We start from the raw sequence: 19351 nt of genomic DNA on the forward strand, positions 1-19351 counted from the left end.
GTCACAAAGTACAATTAATGAGCCACTGCCTTTTATTTTGTTTTCATCAGGCATCTGCAAAGTCACTTGAATTTTGAAATAGTAAACATACTTTCTCTGCCCAGCAAACTTCTCAAGAAGCATTGATGTCTCTGAAGACAACCATAAATTCTTTAAATTGTGAAGCCAGAATGTTTAATGGAGTGTCACCAGTTAATCCAACACCAGTTAAACCGTGACATCAGCTATATACATCAGACAAAATACACCATGAAAACATTTTGACATAGCAAACGTAGCTTATGTAGCTTACGTATATTAAGTAGATCCATTAGCTGGTCGGGTTCCTGTTTTTTTCTTTTAGTTTTTTTCACTTATATTCATTTCTATTTGACAGAGCTTGAATGTCAGAGTCTGAAATCTGTCTTTCACTGAGGCAGCTTCATCTATAACAGGGGTGTCAAACTCATACTGGGTCCTGGGCCAGACTTGCTCCAATGAGACGACCTGAGGGCCGGATTATTTAGGCCAGGGATGTAAAAGTCAGTCACAACGAGGGCCAGGTTATGAGTTCAGGCCTAACCTGAGAGCCTAACAGGGTCAACATTTAAGCATAAAATGTCAACTTCATTTTCACCAGTAATAAAATATGAAAAAAACCCTGATGATAAATCATTTTGAGATAAAAAAAAAGTCAAAATGATGAGTTAAAGGACTCAAAATGTGAGATTAAAGATCAAACTTATTAGTTATAACGGTCAAAACAAGAATTCAAAAGTAAAAATAATGTTTTAAAAGGAAAACATCTCAGATAGAAAGTCAAAATCATGAGTTTAAAAGGTCAAAATATGACGTAGAATTAGATACTATGATTTTAAAAGGCGAAAATATGAGATTAAAAAGTCAAAGTTTAGGCATGAAAAGGTTCAGATATGACAGAATTATAGATTATGAATCTAAAAGGTCAAAATATGATATAAAAAAGTTAAATGTATTAATTTAAAAGATAAATATATGAAATAAAAACTAAAAACCTGAAGTTTAATTCAGAATCATGAGATGCAAAATTGAAAACATGAAATGAAAACATTCATTATTATCTTTTCTGACCTTTCCATTCTGACTTTAATCTAAATATTTCTATTCTTTACTTTTTCAGATATTTAGGATTTCACAAGGTTATTTTAAATAACCAAAGTTACTTTGAAGTCATTATACAGTAGATAATCTGCAGACCTCATACCAGTGGGCCAGTTGTAATAAAAATATGATATGATTCGGTGGGCCGGGTATTACTATACCAGGGGCCTGATTTCGTCCCCGGGCCTTGAGTTTGACACCTCTGATCTATAACATAATTGTAAAGAAAAGATAAGTTCAGTTCAGTTGTTCCCAACCTTTTTCCTTGGAGCACCCCCTGCTTGTATAATTAAACAATGGTGAGCTCACCCAGGACCAACATGGGGGGAATAAATGATGCTTTGCTGTCAAAGATTAATGTCAACTTTAATAGTTTTAGAGATAAAATCCTAGTAAAACAGGCCATTATACTTTAGTCTCTACCAAAAGACCTTTTGATGAACCATCAGTAAGTGTGTTACATTGATTTTAGTAAATATGTGCAAACCTAATTTTGACAGAATTCTGTCAGTCCCCCTCTAGGGGGGCGTGGACACCAGATTAGGGTTGAGTAAGGTCAGAGACAATGCTATTGATCAGCTTTAACACTGAATTATGATTCCTAAAGCATCTTGATTGACCCATGATCTTTGAGCAGATTTTTAATTAGTGGGGCAGTTTAGACTTTAAAGTAGTGGACAGGCACACGTACTGCAGGACACAAAGAATCACAGAAATACAAAACATTCATCTGAGGAAATAACTTCTTTGTTTTGCTACTAGCAGACATATTCAGTGTGGGTTTTTTTCTTGAAAGAAATGGCTGATCATTGGCATCTATATTCAAAATGCTTGAAGCTAGATTATGTTTTTATGATGATGGCCTGAATGCAAAAAATGTCTACATTTACAATATTTCAAAAAAAGGCTGTAAACTTCAGATGAAAAACATTGGTATAAATGATCCAGGTCTTTGCACTCAGGCTGGTTTTAAAAATGAAAAAAGCCTTTAATTCATCAGGCTGGGAAAAAAAATACACTAACACATACGGGCTTAAAGGTGCAAGTAATTTATATTTTTCAAACCATTCCGAGTGCCTGGTCCTGGATCATTTATACTAGTGTTTTCGGTCTGAAGTTCTCCCCCGTTTTTGAATTATTCTCTTTTATGAGCACTGGTGGTTTGAGGGATACCAGAGGCGTTCCTGCTTTGTACTTTATCCTCTTTTATACTTGCAATATATTGATTCCATCAGGATTTTACTCCTACGGAGGGGACAAAATGATTTGCAGCAGATAATTTTTTGAAATCCTTCATGAAAACAAACAATAAATAGCCTGAAGAGGTCAACACAGATTTTATTGAATAGCTCACTGGTGGATTTTAAATAACATCCAAACATTCAAGCTGTAATACATTTTTGTATTATTCTTTTAGAAAGCTTAAGCACATTGCTGGATAGTTGTTCTGCTTATTTGGTCAGACTTTTTGGCAAGATCCCTCCCCAAACCCTTTATCTATCATTGGGATGAACCATCCTTTGCTTGACTTTCTTTGCACAATGATCCTTTCAACTGATGTTGGTATATTTATCTGATATGGGTTCATCAGCTATGTGCAAGATCAAGTTTGATCGTAAGTTCTAACTTTAGGTGGTACATTTTCAGAGATAGTTTCAACATAGGCTTGAGTAATAACTTAAATATTACTCCTGCCTCCTCGTACATGTAAAGTCTTCTGTAAAATATCCTTGTCTTGGTGGTAGTTCTGAGAGATGGAATAACTCAGAACATGCTGTGGAGCTGAGGATATTACCAGTCAGTGCATTCTCTGTGATCTAAACCACAAAATTATCTCATGTTATTGATGATTTCACCACTTGCTCTCACTCTTGTTATTTTAGACTGGTTTGAGGTTTTGGTATAGGCAGTCACCTAGTTATCACAATGCTTTGACATATTTTGCACACACTTTCATTGCTGTTTGAGGATTAATGGCAGTTAGCAGAAATTATTACCAGCTGTTAACCTCTTCAGAGATCGGCAACACTGAACAAACGCTGCATTTAAAAATGCTCTTCATTGATGGGTCAAATGAAGGGAAAACAGCACATCTGCAACAATATATTTGGTTAGTTAACATTATGCTCTACTGAACTAGTTTTAAACTAGGGTTTAGTGTGGACTTTACACCATGATATAAGACATGACTTATGCAACATGCTGTTGATATGTTTCTCTTTTACTCTCTGCTATGAGCACAGACATTCAGTACTTTTACATACTGTTATAAAAAATCAAATTATAGTGACCCAAATTCTGCTTTTTAAAATGCATGGAAACATAGAAGTCCAACTGAAAATTGGTCTGAATTTAATTTCTTCATGTAACGAAGGGGGACTTGGTTATCAGTCATGCATTGCTGTTGGGCTTGTTAACTAGGCATGTTGGCTTTTTTGCTGTATCTTGGAATATCTGCACTTTAGCTTGCTTACTGTGCTTTAGAATAAATACATATTGCACATTAAGAAGCAGACTTTTGTACACAATTATTTCTAAAACTTTTATTGACTATTTTAGCATTATTGGATGTAGTTTGTCCTCCAGGTGCCGCGGTGTTAAACTGATATTTATCAACCTTATTCATGCATCATTTCTCAGGATTTTTTTGAATGCATTTTGTCCTTTTGAATTGTTTCCTGATCTCTGGAAAGTTCATTTGTCATTAAAACCTGCAGGAAATGGCACAGTGTCTCTGCCTGCTGGTGTGTAGTCCCAGTGATTCCCCTACAACATAATAAGGGGAGCATTAAGGCTGTGCTTTTTTGACTTATTTACAACGTTTTAGAGCACGCACTTTATTGTGGAGCTTTAACAAGGCATTACAACATTTAGCTGCATGGAGACAGGCATATGTTTATGCAGCACCCCCAACCAAATAAACCATGATTTCTAATGCCAACGTGTGACATCTCTTGTTTATTATGAGCATGCTTTAGAGAGCTTTAAAGAGAGCTGACTTCAACTGGGATTGTGGAACATCATCACATCCAGGTCGGTAAATACGTTTCCTTATGGGCATGCCTCAACAATGTCCAGTTTTTTTCCAGCTCTGTCACATTCTCTCTCAGTTATAAAAAAGAAAACAGACTCATGAGCGCAGTGTTTAGTCCTCTTCGGTATTGTTGTGTTATACAGGCAAAGTGATGAAATGGGGGACAGGGAGGGGAGGCAAACTGAAACAAAAGGCTGAACAATTTTTGATTTTATAGAAAAATGGTACATATTTATGATTTTTTTTTATGGCAACAATTTCAAACCAGTACACCAAAGAAGTCTTCTGGGAGGTATCAAGGACAATTGGAGCAATGATGGGCATGCAAATCAGCACAGACAGACAGACAGACACGCCATTACTCAGGAAGACACTTTATATCAGATGTTTGTAAAGAGTTTAATTATCTATTTTAAAAAATGTTTAAAAATATTTGTGTTGTTATAGCTTATTAATAAAATTCAACTTTGAAGATAAACATAGTTTTCATCTATCAGTGGGAGAATATAAAAGGCTGTTGAAAGCATAGACGGTCGTTGCTGCTTGTGGAAGCCACACTCCACAGTAGATGTGTCTATCATGTTTGATAATGCAAGTTTAAAAGAAATAAAGAGAAAAGAGATGCTTGCAGTATTTTCTGCTTCTGCCTTCGTAACTAAAACCCAGCTGCTCATTAGCCTTTCCTCACACTTAAATAGATCATGTAGTTGGAGATCGATGAGGGGTCTTATTCAATACTCTTGCATGTGTACACCTCAATCAAATCAAACTGGGCCTGGCTTTCTCAACAGTCTCTGCACTGGGATTTGACCTGGAGGTTGAACAGCATAAATGCTAAACGCAGCAGGAAACAGGTTGTTGTCCACCTTTGGATATCACCATAAGTTAGAGGTATGGCATTTGTCACCTTTGTACCTAAAGTTTAGAGTGCATACAAGTGTACAGAGTTTTAATGTTGCCCATGTTTTTATTATTTGTCGAAAAACTGGTTAGCTGCTGGCTAACTTATTATAAGCAAACTAAAAAGTAAGACGGTCTAAAATATCTATATTCCATAGCAGACTTGGACATGCTAGCATCAGAAGACAGATTGTGCTGTGCATATAAACTGGCACAAAGACAAAAGTTCAGATAAACTGCCTAACCATAGCTCAACTCTACAATGCATCTGTGTGTTCTCTGTGTTAGCCTCTATTATCCTGCAAATCTAACATGTTTAAAGGGTTTTCGATTGCTATTTCAACTTTATTTTGAATATGTTTAATCTTAAAGCCACTGCAAACAGATATAATGAAAACAGATAGTCAAATTGTGCCTTCAACTACTGGCACGTAACCTCCCTGCTGTTGGATACATTGCAAATCCTGCGTCTCATTTTCTTTTCCATTGACATGGATAATCTGGACTGCGAGCGGCTTGTTCAACCTAGTGAGCCATATAGCCAGAGGGGGTTTTCAAGCCTGCTTCTGCTTGACATGACACTTTATTTGCTCTGCTTGCTTTGCAGCACAACAGCTTTCCAGAGGTATCTCTGCAAATAAATAAGAAAAAGTAGGTTTTATAGAGAAAGACAAAGAGTGGTGCTCGCTCTGGATAATGACTCCAAACAGATAATTGCACAGACTTTGGAGGATTGACTCTATTTCAGAGCATTGATAAGATTCTCTGCAGGGATTTGGTCGTGATTAAGCAAAGCGGTGAAGAAATGCTAAGAGTAGCAGTGAGATAAAGTCCTGATGTAACCAGAATGTAACTCTTAATCTGAAAGGTATCCCATTTCACAGCATATGAGGCTCCATTCAGCCCCCAGAGGAAGCTTCTAAGAGTTTACTTTGCTTTAAAACACCAACTTATCGAGATTTTGTGCGCTGTGTGAGGCAGTTGCTGAAATTTTTAAAAAGATTATGGCTGTCACAGTGAAGATCATTCATCTGTCAGGTAGATAATAAGTTATTTATGTAGAGATCTGGAGGTTTAATTGCTCTTATACATCTATCTTAAATGGTGCTCAAAGCAGATTAAAGCTGCCAATAATATCTATTTGCATCTCTGCTTAACCCGAGTCCACTTCACTGCTGTGTTGTCCTCCTCACTGAATAATCACCCACACTGTTCAGTTTATATAAAGCTTCATTTTCATTATTGACTTTATGCAGCAAAAAGCTAGACTCAAGAGGACTCCTCTGTATATTACCACTGAAATATTCTATGCTCACTGCTTCTGAGTGCTTACATTTTATGCAATCTGCATTTAAAATTTGCTCCAAACTGACTAACAATCTCAGATCTCACAGTGCAAATGCAGAAAGACACATATACAAAGTAATTGTGCGCTTTTTGGTGTCAAGCAGGTCGTCCGAAATGATGTGTTTTGTATTCATGAAGAGCGCTCATCCCTGTGGATCAATTTTTTAGAGTCCAATTGTTTTCTCTGGCTCTGGTGGGGAGATAAGAGGGTGAGAGGGACTGCAGGCATAATTGTCATTTGCATCGCAATCGAAAACTGTTGTGCGAAAAGCTTTCAGCGCCACAGACATTTGTGTCAAAACTCCATCAGGAGAGGGGACCTTTAATTTCATACCATCCTGAAACCCTGAATGAGTAAATAGGGGGATGAAGTGGAACAAAAAGTGAAGCTCAGACCAAATTTATACACACACGAACACACAACCACACACGCATGATCTCTGCAGCCCCGCACCTCAGCATAGACACACAGCAAACGGACTTACACATATAAACACAACCCTACTCACCTCAAATCCTGACAGAATTTGCACTGAGGCTGGTCGGTGGCATGAAAATAAGATACAGGAAAATGATAGGGAAACGGTTCATGTAGGCATGGGAACTTGACTGTCCATAATTTTTTTTTTTTTTGTTTAACCAATCCGACCAGAGTAATTAGATGATGTCATGGATGTGCACTTTCTGTGATCCTGAAAGGAAAACCAGAAAGAGGATGTTTTTCCTTCAGATTTTAAAAACGCACCTCTGCATTTGAACAAAGGTACACATGTATATTTTGACTCTGCACACAGTGCCTAGAAATAGAATTCACTCCCTTGGAGGTTTTAACTTTTTATTGATTTAATAAATCAGTCATGGTCAATGTAATTTTTGGAGATGCATCTTAGGCTGCAATCACAGCACTGAGTCTGTGTGGATCGGTCTCAATCAGACTTGCACATCTGGTCACTACAATTTTACTTTGGCTTGAACTGCCCTTTTCAAGTCCAGCCACAAACTCTCTATTGGATTGACGTCTGAGTTTTGACTCGACCACTCCAGTACATTTACCTTGTTGTCTGCAAACCACCAAGCCTTCCAGGCTTGGCTGCCAAGAAGCATCCCCACAGCATGATGCTGCCACCACTGTGCCTCACAGTGGAGATGGTGTGTTTGTGGTGATGTGCAGAGTTTGGTGTTTTTAAAGGTATAAAAGAGGACACTGAGAAGACGTCAGGGTCTCACTCATTTGTCTTGTTCTGCTTTCAAATAAATATCACTCAGGCTGCAATCAACTCGTTCTGACTCCTGACTTGTCTTTTTACACATTAAGTCTTGCCACAACAATATCCATTCTCTGACTTTCATGTTTCAATAGCCTTTTCTCTGAGTCTCTTGGAGTGTTATTTTGTCTTCATGGTGTAATGGTAGCCAGGAATACTGATTATCCATTGCCTGGACCTTCCAGACACAGGTGTCTTTATACTACAGTCATTGAGATACATTCACTGCACTCAGGTGATTCCACTAAATGTGAGACTACTAGCACCAACTGTATGGACCTCTGTTGAATTAAGTCAGTCACCTTCAAGGGGTGGATATTTATGCAATCACATATTTGACATTGCATGTTTTTGTATTGACATTACTTTGTAGAAACCTGTTTTTTACTTTGACATAAGAGGTTTTTTTTTTTGGTGATTTTCATGATTGACTTATAAAATCAGTAAAAGGGTAAAACATCCAAGGGGGTGAATCATTTTATAGGCACTGTATGCTTTTAAAAAAAATTATCAATTCATTTATTTTATTCAACCTTTATTTAACTAGGAGCATTCTTTTTAAAAACAAAATTATTAAAAAAGGCTTCTCTGACCAACAGAACAGCACAAAAAGTTAGTTATTTCATTCTACAAATCAGCTGTCTTCCTCGATAAAACATGACTATTCTCTGGTCAAATGTTTCCCATTTCTGGTTTTAAAACCTCCCAAACTAAAAAAATAACTCAGCTCTTAGGTGACCCTGTAGCTGAAAGCAACATAACAGTGCAAAAAACATTAAAAGTGCTTTTACCAAAGACAGAGCAAGTCTGAAAATGTTATACATGATGAAACTGAGACTGAAGACAGCTACTAGCAGTTTTTGTTGTCAATACAGAACGTAAATGAGAAAGGTGGTTCATGTGGCCTTTAAAAAGAAAGATTTAGCAATGATCCTTGCTCCTGTGGTGGAAGGAAGATCAACCAACTTTCATATACCAGATACAATGATGTGTGCAGAAACCCAGAGTGGAGACAAATTACAAGATCAACATTTCCAGTGAGGATGATGTAGTCTGCATGTAAAGAATATTACCATAATAAATGACTGATTAAAATCTTACAACAGACTTACTATGCACCTACTGTTTCCTTTTCAGCTGATATGGAATCAGTCTTCAGTCTATCATTGTAAGAACAGAGAGGGAATGAAGCACATGCTCATAGGATTTTCATTTTCATCCTATTCTTTTTAAAGGCTTACATTTCTTTGTTGATTCAAATTTATGAATTTCTGCAAAAAATGAAAGCATTTAAATCTTTTTGAAAATGATAAAAGTTTGCATTTGCATCTTTTGCTATCTAACACTGTGTTTTCAAATGGGGTCCTGACCTGTTTAGTGGATATTTGGGGATGCTAGAGGAGTCCCAAAACTTGAAGAGAAGAAAGAGGAATCCAATGTCCTTTTGATATACTCAATCACTGATTAACAAGATCCTCATATCCCTTTTCCATGCTATTTTTATAGTTAAAAGAAGAGAAATTCTTTTAGGTTCAGTCACTTGTTAATCAGTATTCTTGGCTATAATTACACCCTGAAAACAAAAGAACACTCCAAGCATCTTTCATCAAAACACCCTCATATTAATGTTTGAACACATTCAATAACCTAATTTAGTGGAGAAACATCTGAATACCTTCTTGAACTTGTGACTTAGACCTTGAGAGGCATCTTAACATCAAGGGCCAGCTGGAGTTTATGAGGTCCACTTTTTTAATATGATAGAGAAGCATTGATCGAACTGTATCATCAGCATAAAAATGAAACTTTGCATCAGCAACATTTCTGCATTCAAAATTTTAACAAGTGAAAATCAACAGTGGACCAAATGTGGAGCCTTGTGGGGCAGCATTTAGAATATTTAAAAACTAGATTATAAATGATGAATCTTGACACTTGCTTTCGGAGGATTTTAGTATTTTTGAGCCAAATCAGTTCTGTACATGCACAGAGTGGTCAACAGAATCAAATGCCTTCAATAAATCTAAAAAGTGAAACACATCTTTACTGAAAGGCATTGTTGATGGTATCTGAAATGTGTTTGGGTCTGAAGTGATGTTGATGTATGTCTAAAATCCAATGTAAATCCAAATTAAGATACTTACACCTGCATACTGATTGAGGAAGTTCTTCTGCATGATTCTAATTTTCCCTCTTCTGTTTATGGTGCTTTTTCAGTGCTTCTCCACGGTCTGAACAGCTTCCAACAGATGTGCAGCGAGTGGCATTCTTGTTTCCACTTTCTCCCTTCCTTCCCTCCAGCGTGCCCATTAAAGCTGAAGTGTTTGGTCCCCCTCTGCGAGAATACAAATGAGAGGTTTAATGACGCACTGTCATCATGCTCCCCTCCCCAAACAACAGCCCTGTGACTATTTACATAAGTGAACTGGTGCCGGTGTGAACTGCACTCTGCTCAGTCCAGTGTGTGTCTCGTTTCTTGGTTTGTGTCGTCCATTGTTAGTCAATGCAGCCCCTCTGCAGGAGTTGTTCCTGCAACTCAGAGCTCTTTCTCTGCGAAACAAAGGCACTGAAGTGTTTCCTGTAATTAGCATTGCACAGGTCTACCCCTCTCTTATTAAATTCAGACTGTGTAAAGACTGATATCTTTGTTTGAACAAGTAAACAAAATTAAAGTAGATAAGTCATGCATAGATAACGTTAACGATATTAGCAGTAAATCTATACAAGAATTAAAAATACAAAACACAACATGTTCGTGCGGAAGAAGAGTATTCTTTTCATCTCAGCCCTTTGTGTACTTCTGGATAACTTATGCGTACGCACATTTTTTTAAAAACTATACTAGGTGTTTTAAAACTAAATTTTACATATGTGAGTGATTTACACTTAAGTCATTCTTCTAATTTATGGCTCACAATAATGTTTCAAAAGGAAATACACTAAATGGAAAAAGTATTTGGTTGCCTGACCATGACACCCACAGGGACTAGTTAGCCCCCCTTTTGCAGATATAACAGCCTCCACTCTTCTTGGAAGGCTTTCTACAAGATTTTGAAGTGCTTTATGGAGGGGGACTTGTGCCCATTTATTTTGTAGAGACTTAATTAGGTAGGGCACTGATGATGGACGAGAATGCCTGGCTTGCAATCTCCATTCCAGTTCATCTCAAAGATGCTTGATGGGGTTGAGGTCAGGGCTCTTTGCAACCTAGTTAAGTTCTTCCACACCAAACTCATTAAACCATGTCTTTACAGTCCTTTTTTTATGCACTGGGGTACAGTCATGTTGGAATAGAAAAGAGCCTTCCCTCAAACTGTTGCCACAAAGTTGGAGGCATAGCATTGTCCAAATGTCTTGGTATGTTAAAGCATTAAGATTGCCCTTCACTGGAGATAAGTGGCCTAGCCCAAACCCTGAAAAACAACCCATACCATTATCCCTCATCCACCAGACTTCACAGATGGTACAATGCTGACAGGCAGGTAACGTTCTCCTGGCATCTGCCAGACCCAGACTCACCCATCCAACTGCCAGAGAGGAGATCATTCCACAGGACACGTTTCCACTGCTCCACAGTCCAGTGTCAGAGTGCTTTACAGCACTCCATCCTACTCTTGGCATCAGGCTTGGTGATGTGAGGCTTGCATGCAGCTGCTCAGCGATGTAAACACATTCCATGAAGCTCCTGCCGCACAATTTTGTGCTTACATTAATATCAGATGTGTAAATCAAACTGCTGCATGTGACATTTGCCAGAGCTGGTTACTATGACACAGCTGCCACCCAGGAAAGTCTATCAGACCAACATATCTATACATCATTTTTGATAAGTCAACATTTCATGTTTTCCTGATTCTATAAATATGGACATCAACACGTAGCACTGAAACAGGCACAAACTGTAAACACTGCATTGGATTCTGTTTTTTTTGTTTGTAGTCCTGTCTCCTGAGACGACCAAATCCCCCTCTTCTCTCCTATCTGATTGTGAAAGTTTCCTGCTGTGAGGTACTTACGTGAGAAGTCAGTCAGGATGATCTCAGGGAGCGTCTGTCCTGAAGTGACCGAGAAATTGTCAGAATTACATGTGTGAAAACATTTAAAAAGCACATATTCGTATGTAAGTAAAAGGGTGTCTCTTTATCCCTTACATCCTTCACAACTACTTTTCCAATTGACAGAAAAGACAAATTTACAGCAGTCTCAGCCTACTCTACCTCATTTTATAACTAACTAACTAACACATATGTTTTCTGTACTCTTAAAGGGACAAAGTTTGTGCTTTACTTAAATCCCAGGTTCGAACTGTTCTCCATTTTTTCTTCAATTTAAGGATTTCTCTTGAATCAACCCCCTCCCATTCATTTTTTAATTACACAAAACCAGGTTTTACAAAAGTTAGGACATTGTGTAAAATCCAAAAAGAAACTGAATACAGTTGATTTAAAACCATATTCATCTGAATACAGCACAAAGACAACCTATTAAATGTCCATAGTGATCAGCTCTATCAGTCCTGTGGAAATGTACACCTATTCTGAGTTTGGTGCTTGCAAGTCATGCCAAAAAAAAGATGGGACAGGGGCTGCAATAGACTAACATTGAATGCCTGTGACCTTCATTTGCTACATTAAAACCCTGCATTAGTGGAAATGGGTCTGGCTGCATGCCGTACTTCACTTACAACCCCTCTCACAGACCGTTTATGTGAGACGGCATCTCTTTCACAACCAAAATACAAGCTGAAACTTTTGAGAATATATTGGATTCAATTTCCATATGGGGATAGGGTTAGGGTTAGTGTTAAGGCTACCATACCAAAAGTTAAAAGTTGAATCTGACCAGCAAAACTTAATTGTGAAATGTTAAACAAAGTCAGGTAAACTTTTTATTTACAGGAAGAAAGCTCATCCTCCATGAAAACATTCTAACACAGCCAGAGTGCTTTTGTAGCTAAAATAGCTGTGTAAGCTACATAGGAAACGTAGCTACGTTGCTAAAGCTAAGAGCTTACAAACCTGCCACATAGGCTGCATAGCAACATTCTTTATGTAGCTATCTATGCTTGAGCTATGTTGGCTAAAGCTCACATTACAAAAGCTAACTTTGTTACATTGCTTTATGAAGTAGTGATTATTACATAGCTAGCATAGCTATGTTAGTTTTATCTGTATTAGCTGAAGTTCACTTTGTTAAAGCAACTTTGCTACATTGGTTTATGAAGTAATGTTTATGGTGTAGCTAGCATAGCTATGTTATCATTAGCTGTATTAGCTGTAGCACACATTGTTTAAGCTAACTTTGCTACATTGGTTTATGAAGTAATGTTTATTACGTAGCTAGCACATAAGCTTAAGCTTTGTTTGCTGAAGCTCATGTTACTAAAGCTAACTTTGCCACATTGCTTTATAAAGTAATGTTTATTACATAGCTACTGTAGCTACATTAGCTTTAGCTATGTTTGCTAAAGCTCATGCTACTAAAGCTATTTTAGCTACATTGGCTTATGTAGTAACGCCAATAACAGCTAGCATATCTATGTAAGCTTTAGCTATGTTTGCTGAAGCTAACTTTTCTATATTGCTTTATGAAGTAATGTTTATTACATAGCTAGCGTAGCTATGTTAGCTTTAGCTGTTTGCTGAAGCTCATGTTGCTTAAGCTAACTTAGCTACATTGGCTTAACGACAATTATGTAGCTAGCATATCTGTGTTAACTTAAGCTTAAGCAAACAAAGCAAAGCAAGACACTGTTTGTGTATCTACTTCTAAAGCAGGCCTATACGGGTCCTCTGATCTTTTTCTCTGTTTTATTCCTTAAATATTAATTCATCTGTAATGTTTGCTATGTAAACTTAAAACAAAAAGTAAGACAATTTGTGTTTGGTACATTATTTCTTTGTTGTAACAATGCCTCTTGGTAATAAATCTTAGACCGTTGGAAAGCCTTTTTATTACCCTTTTAAATGATGTCACATTTGTAAGGATCATGCATTTGTGTGATGATCAGCTGTTTAGCATTGGCAGAGAAGATTTGGCACATTTTTCATGGGCGCAATCCACATACTTAGCTCTGCTGCTCATCCCACAAATGCATGATCCTTACAAATGTGACATCATTTAAAAGGGTAATAAAGAGGCTTTCCAACGGTCTAAGATTTATTACCAAGAAGCATTGTTACAACAAAGAAGTAATGTACCAAACACAAATTGCCTTACTTTTTGTTTTAAGTTTAGTTATTCCATGAAGGTAACTGCCAGACTTTGTTTATGAATGAAACTGAATAATATTATTAAAAAAAAAATCCCAAACATTGTACCAGCAAATTATGGCACTTCCTTTCTGAAAGAAACAGTGTCTGGGATAAATCGTCTGTGTTGTGCTAACTTTTTTGGGACATGTTACAGGTGTCAAATCAGGATGTGTAAATACATTAAGAAATAACAAGTTTATCATTGTATCATTCTGAACATTAAATACCTTGTCTTTGTGCTGTATTCAACAGGATATATTCACATTATACACAATGTCCTGACGTGGCATTCTTTTTAGTTGATAGAAGTAATTAGATTAGTTGAATTCTGCTACATTTAAGTTCAAGTAATGTGTTGGTATGTTAAATCATTCTGTCTTTATTACAGATGGTTATGACAGAAAGGCCATGCATTGCTTAATAGTTATTCTGTGAAGGACAAGTTTGTTCATGGTCTTGTTTTTGCTGCTCTGGCACTAATGCTGATTTTCCTCTAACTGTCCTGAGGCGACAGACTCAAAGTTAATGATTAGGTGAAGCAATTTTAAAGCAAAACAAAGTCAATCAGGGAGTAACCGTGGCGTTACAGCGGAGGGATGGAGTGGTAGGTGCTGCCTCTTAATGAGCTGTGGTTAATTATCAGAGGTAAACAAAGAAGTGCTTGATTATGCATAGCCGTATCCAGTGATCACAGAGAGATCAGGGTTCAGGTAACACTATTAAAGATGACATCTCATTGAGTAGCTAGGCAGGCACTGTGTGCTGAGACATTCAGGAAAAACACAAATGTGAATGCCTGCAAACCCGGCACACAAAGCCAAAACTGAGAGACAAAGAGCAGCTGAGGAGGAGGCGGATGAGGAGGTGGAGGATTGAGGAGAAAATGCAAACACAATGTTAGATAACGAAGAGTGTAAGACCAAGAATGAAAGGGAAAGTGAGGAGGCGTGTGAGATGAGAGTGAAGGGCTTAAAAAAGATGGAGTTAAGGAAGACAATATGCAAAAAGAAAAAGGAAGAGCAAAGGATTGGATATAGCATAATGGGACAATAAATTCATTTTCATTGACAAATGATGCGTGCAGGGAAACCTCTGCGTGGCTGATTAGCAAACATGTTAGCCTCACTGACCTGTAATTATGGATGCCTCCCTCAGGCTAATTGAAATTTTAGATATGTAATGCATCATTTCAGGGTGTCAAAACCTAGGAAAGTGTTGTCTGAGGTATCGCAGGCAACTCAGGGATGCACAAATGAGCAATGTTTGGTATTTTTGGGGCATCCATTTACAGTTTCAAGCAGTGCTGAAACATCAAACCCATACACGTGAGACAGAAGCCTACACCTAATAATGAGGAGGCGATATGAGGAAGAGAGGTTTGGGAAAAAAATGGTGAGAACTTGATGTGTAAATAAAAAGAAATGTGAGGCGAAACTGAGAGCTTGAGGGAGAAGCGGAAGGAGGGACAGAAGGATGCCAAATGAATACGAGGGGGCTGAGAGTGAGAAAGATAGAAATAGACAGGAAACAAACAAGAAGGACAGGGGGAGAGCAGAGAGGCAAGACATGTAATAAGATGTTCAGATGAGGCATCACATACAAACACAGGGAGAGAGGATGGAGCAAAAATAATAAAGCCAACTGAGGAGAAGTATGATTTAGAGGAACAGAAAGTGGTGATTACTGTATTTACAGGAGGAGATTTGAAGTAGAGGGGAGACGGTTTTAAAGGTATAGTTTGAAAGACAGCAATACTGAAAAACACATTTTGAGTAGGGGGAGACTGAGAGAAAAATCGTGGAAAAGAAGGCTTTAAGAGATGCACACAAAAGTTTTAATCTACTAAATAAAAGCCAAAAATGTAGGCAGAGAAAAAATTGGACTTAAGTGGTGTGAGAAAGGAGAGGGGGGCTGTATTGAAGTGGGTGAGAAAAGCAGAAATTGAATAGAGGAATGCAAAAGTGCCTTTTTTAAAGAGATACAGACAGACGCAGAGAAGAGAAAAAGAGCCAGAGATTGACACTCAAATGTAAATAGGGAGACTGGATGAAAAAGCTGCACACTGGTGGATTCCTCAAAAGCCCCTTCAATATGTATGAGGGCAGCTCCATAGACTCTGGAAAGCCACAAACAAGCGACAGGACAGAAGAGGAAGAGGAGAGGAGAGCACAGACCCAGGTTGTGTTGAAAAGAGAGAGCTGCTCTCCTGTCAGCAGACTTTACAGTGTGTCCACAGAGTCCGGAGAAAAGAGGAGACCACCCAGAGGCTCTGTTTACTGTCCCCTGCTATTCCCTGACACAACAGCACAACAGCCTGGGAGTGTGAATAACCTGCACACCAAAGTACACCGATGCACAATTACAGCATTACAACGCGTACAAGAGAGGGTAGAAAGGGGACAAACATCGTCTCATACACTATCCAGCTCTGAAAAACACTGATAGAACACGGTTTTCCTTTTAAGGGATGTTGGGACCTTCTAAATCTTAACCGTCCAAATCCACAGTGATAAACTAAAGAAAGACATATGATTATCATTATATCTTACTACTATAATTGGGGGCATGTCTGTGTTTTGATTTGCCATTTTCATTTTAAATGTTACATTTTCTATCATGGTAGTACAGTTTCTCTATTCCCAAAATGATATGGCCTGCTGACTTTCATATATAAAGTTGTATATTTCTTTGCTCATCAGTTCCCTTCTTGTGGAAAAACATGTAGTATTGTTCTTTGTGCAACTTCATATGTTCATGCCATACATATATTCCCTGAGTTTACTAGTTTCTACCTGTCAAATCTATGTTTTATAGCTGTGTGCCATGCAGCTAATCGACGGAGAAATCAGCAGACCAGAGCTTTGGAATCTGTCGCTGTCACAGGTAACTTAGTCTTCTTTATTTCTAATCAAAGGTTTTGTTTTTATGGCTCATGCATCTGCATGACTAACTAGCTGCGTTTCCATTACCCTTTGAAATGCGCAAAACCTAAATAGAGCAATAAAAAACTGGTAATGGAAACACCTGAATTTTGAAAAACCTCTCAAATATTGCTAAAACATTTTTATGCTCTCATGGGGAGGTTTTACAGATCTTTAGATATAGAAATATGTCACAAAAGTGCAATGGAAACCCTTTTTCTGCATTTACAAGTCCCAGGACCTAGCGTGTCACATGACCAGTTTACTCAGAGACAACGTGGCGCCGTACGTGTGGACAGAAGAAAAGAGACTGAGACTTTTCTTAACGTCATATTTACACGCTTATTCGTGGTTTGCCATACATACTGACTTTGCCTCTCAATTAGCAACCGTTGCCTTCGTCTTGTTCAAAACTGTCAAGGTAACCTCTGTAGATGTAATCATAACCGTACCAACACGCAACAGGTTTTGAGCGTTTAGCTTCCTTGCAGCGGGGTCACGCAAGATGACATTTTACGAGAATTGTGAGGCTCATGCCCAAACTCCATTCAATGGACGCACATTCAAAGCACAATTGTATTTAGTCGAAATTCAAGAAATATCGCTTTTATTTTGCGATAAACTGTAATGGAAACCCAGCTAATGATGCCTATTCCTTCACTTACTAATGATTGCACATAGTATATCATAATTTACCAAATCTTCACTTCAGACACTACAGCCTGTTTCTTTCGTTTCTTGGTCCTGCACTTCCTGCAACATGAAATGTAGGAAACACAAAACATGGAAACGCTGAAGAGTCAAGATGAATACATTATGATATATTCACCATCCTTTCATAGATTTATCCCAACTGAATATATCCCTTACTGCCCACATCAATACCTATGCTTTTCTTTCTAGATACTGCACATCCTGCTGACATCAACCTTTGCCACACAATACTTTTTAGCCACCTGCTCCAGATCATTTCTTTCAAACACATTTTAAGCCCATTTCCAAGCTTTCTCATAAAAAAGTCCAATACTGACTCTACAATGCATTTCTCTCTCTTCCATGCTCTTCAGATCCAACCTCAGACAGCAGATGTAGCACATGACACTGGATAAATCATGTTCCATGAGCTGCTTTGCCTGACATTCATGGCTCCTGGGTCCACCTTTTATGAACTCAAACCTGACCATAAACACAGACATTTTACGATCACTTTACACATAGCCATTCACGCCTTCACATTGAGTTTTCACAACTCTACTCTCAACATTTACATTGCAAAAAAATCATTGATCAATCATTGACAACTGATCATGCTCAGTTGTACATAACTAACGCACTGTTCTATCCCAAACATCAAAGTAAACACCATTAAAACTCTGTTCTACCCATCACATTTGCAACACTCCATTGAAAATCTGCTGCACTTCCTTGGCTGGCTGCCCTCTAGTATGTATTTAATATTTACACTTTAAAGAGTTTAAGTCTGGAATAGTCCAGGCTCAATTTTGACATTAAACATGTTACTAGTGAACTCTTCTGCACCGTCAGACTTTCATTTAAGAAATGCACCACAAACAGATGTTTGTTGCATGTTGTAAACCACAAGTGTTTCAGGTTTATTAAGCATTCAAAGATAGAACAGAGAAAACAAGATCGTGGCCAAAAAAAATCAACAAAGCACCACATATTTACAGTCAATGAGAAATATGTCATATCAAAAATGACATTAAGGTGGCTTTCACACTGGTCCCGGATCCAAGAACACTTGAGCCCAAAGTCCTGTTAGTTTTGGTCAATGTGAAAGCAAATGAACCTTATTTGTTCATCAAGTTTTTTTAAGGGATATGCCAGGAACTACATCCCATGCTTTCTCAGATTCATCAGTGAGAGACTGCTGATTCATGGGATGCACTTTTCTGACTGATGAATCCTATGTGTCCCAAACAAGCTCAAATGGAGACAGGGTTGGGGACTGATAGGGCCAAAGCATCTTTCGAAGAACACCCTCCTCTTCTTTTTTGTCAGACAGAGGTAGGAAGAATGCTTAGGGTTTTTATCTTGCTGCAAAACAAACTTTGACCCACAAGTCTTAGTCCAGATGGAACTGCATGACTTTGGAAGTTGCTTGTGCTCCTTGTCTTACCACACTTTTCCCTTCCAGGCAACTTTCTATGACTATGCTATGATACAACACTCTGAGAACAGCCTGACCTTTCAGCAGTGACCGATGTGACTGACCCTACTCGTGGAGGGTTACAATGATTGAACGATGATCTGGACATTTGTCAAGTCAGCAGTTTCCCCTATGATTGTGGTTGTGTGTACTGAACAAGAGTGAGAGAATAAAGGCTCAGGAAATCTTCGCAAATTGGACTAGTCCACTGTATTGTACAACCCCAATTCCAAAAAAGTTGGGACACCATGTAAAATGTGAATTAAAACAGAATGCAATGACTTGCAACTCTCACAAACCTACTTTTTATTCACAATAGAACATAACACATCAGATGTTGA

The sequence above is a fragment of the Cheilinus undulatus genome, linkage group 16 (assembly GCF_018320785.1).
Source record: "Cheilinus undulatus linkage group 16, ASM1832078v1, whole genome shotgun sequence".
Taxonomy (NCBI): Eukaryota; Metazoa; Chordata; class Actinopteri; order Labriformes; family Labridae; genus Cheilinus; species Cheilinus undulatus.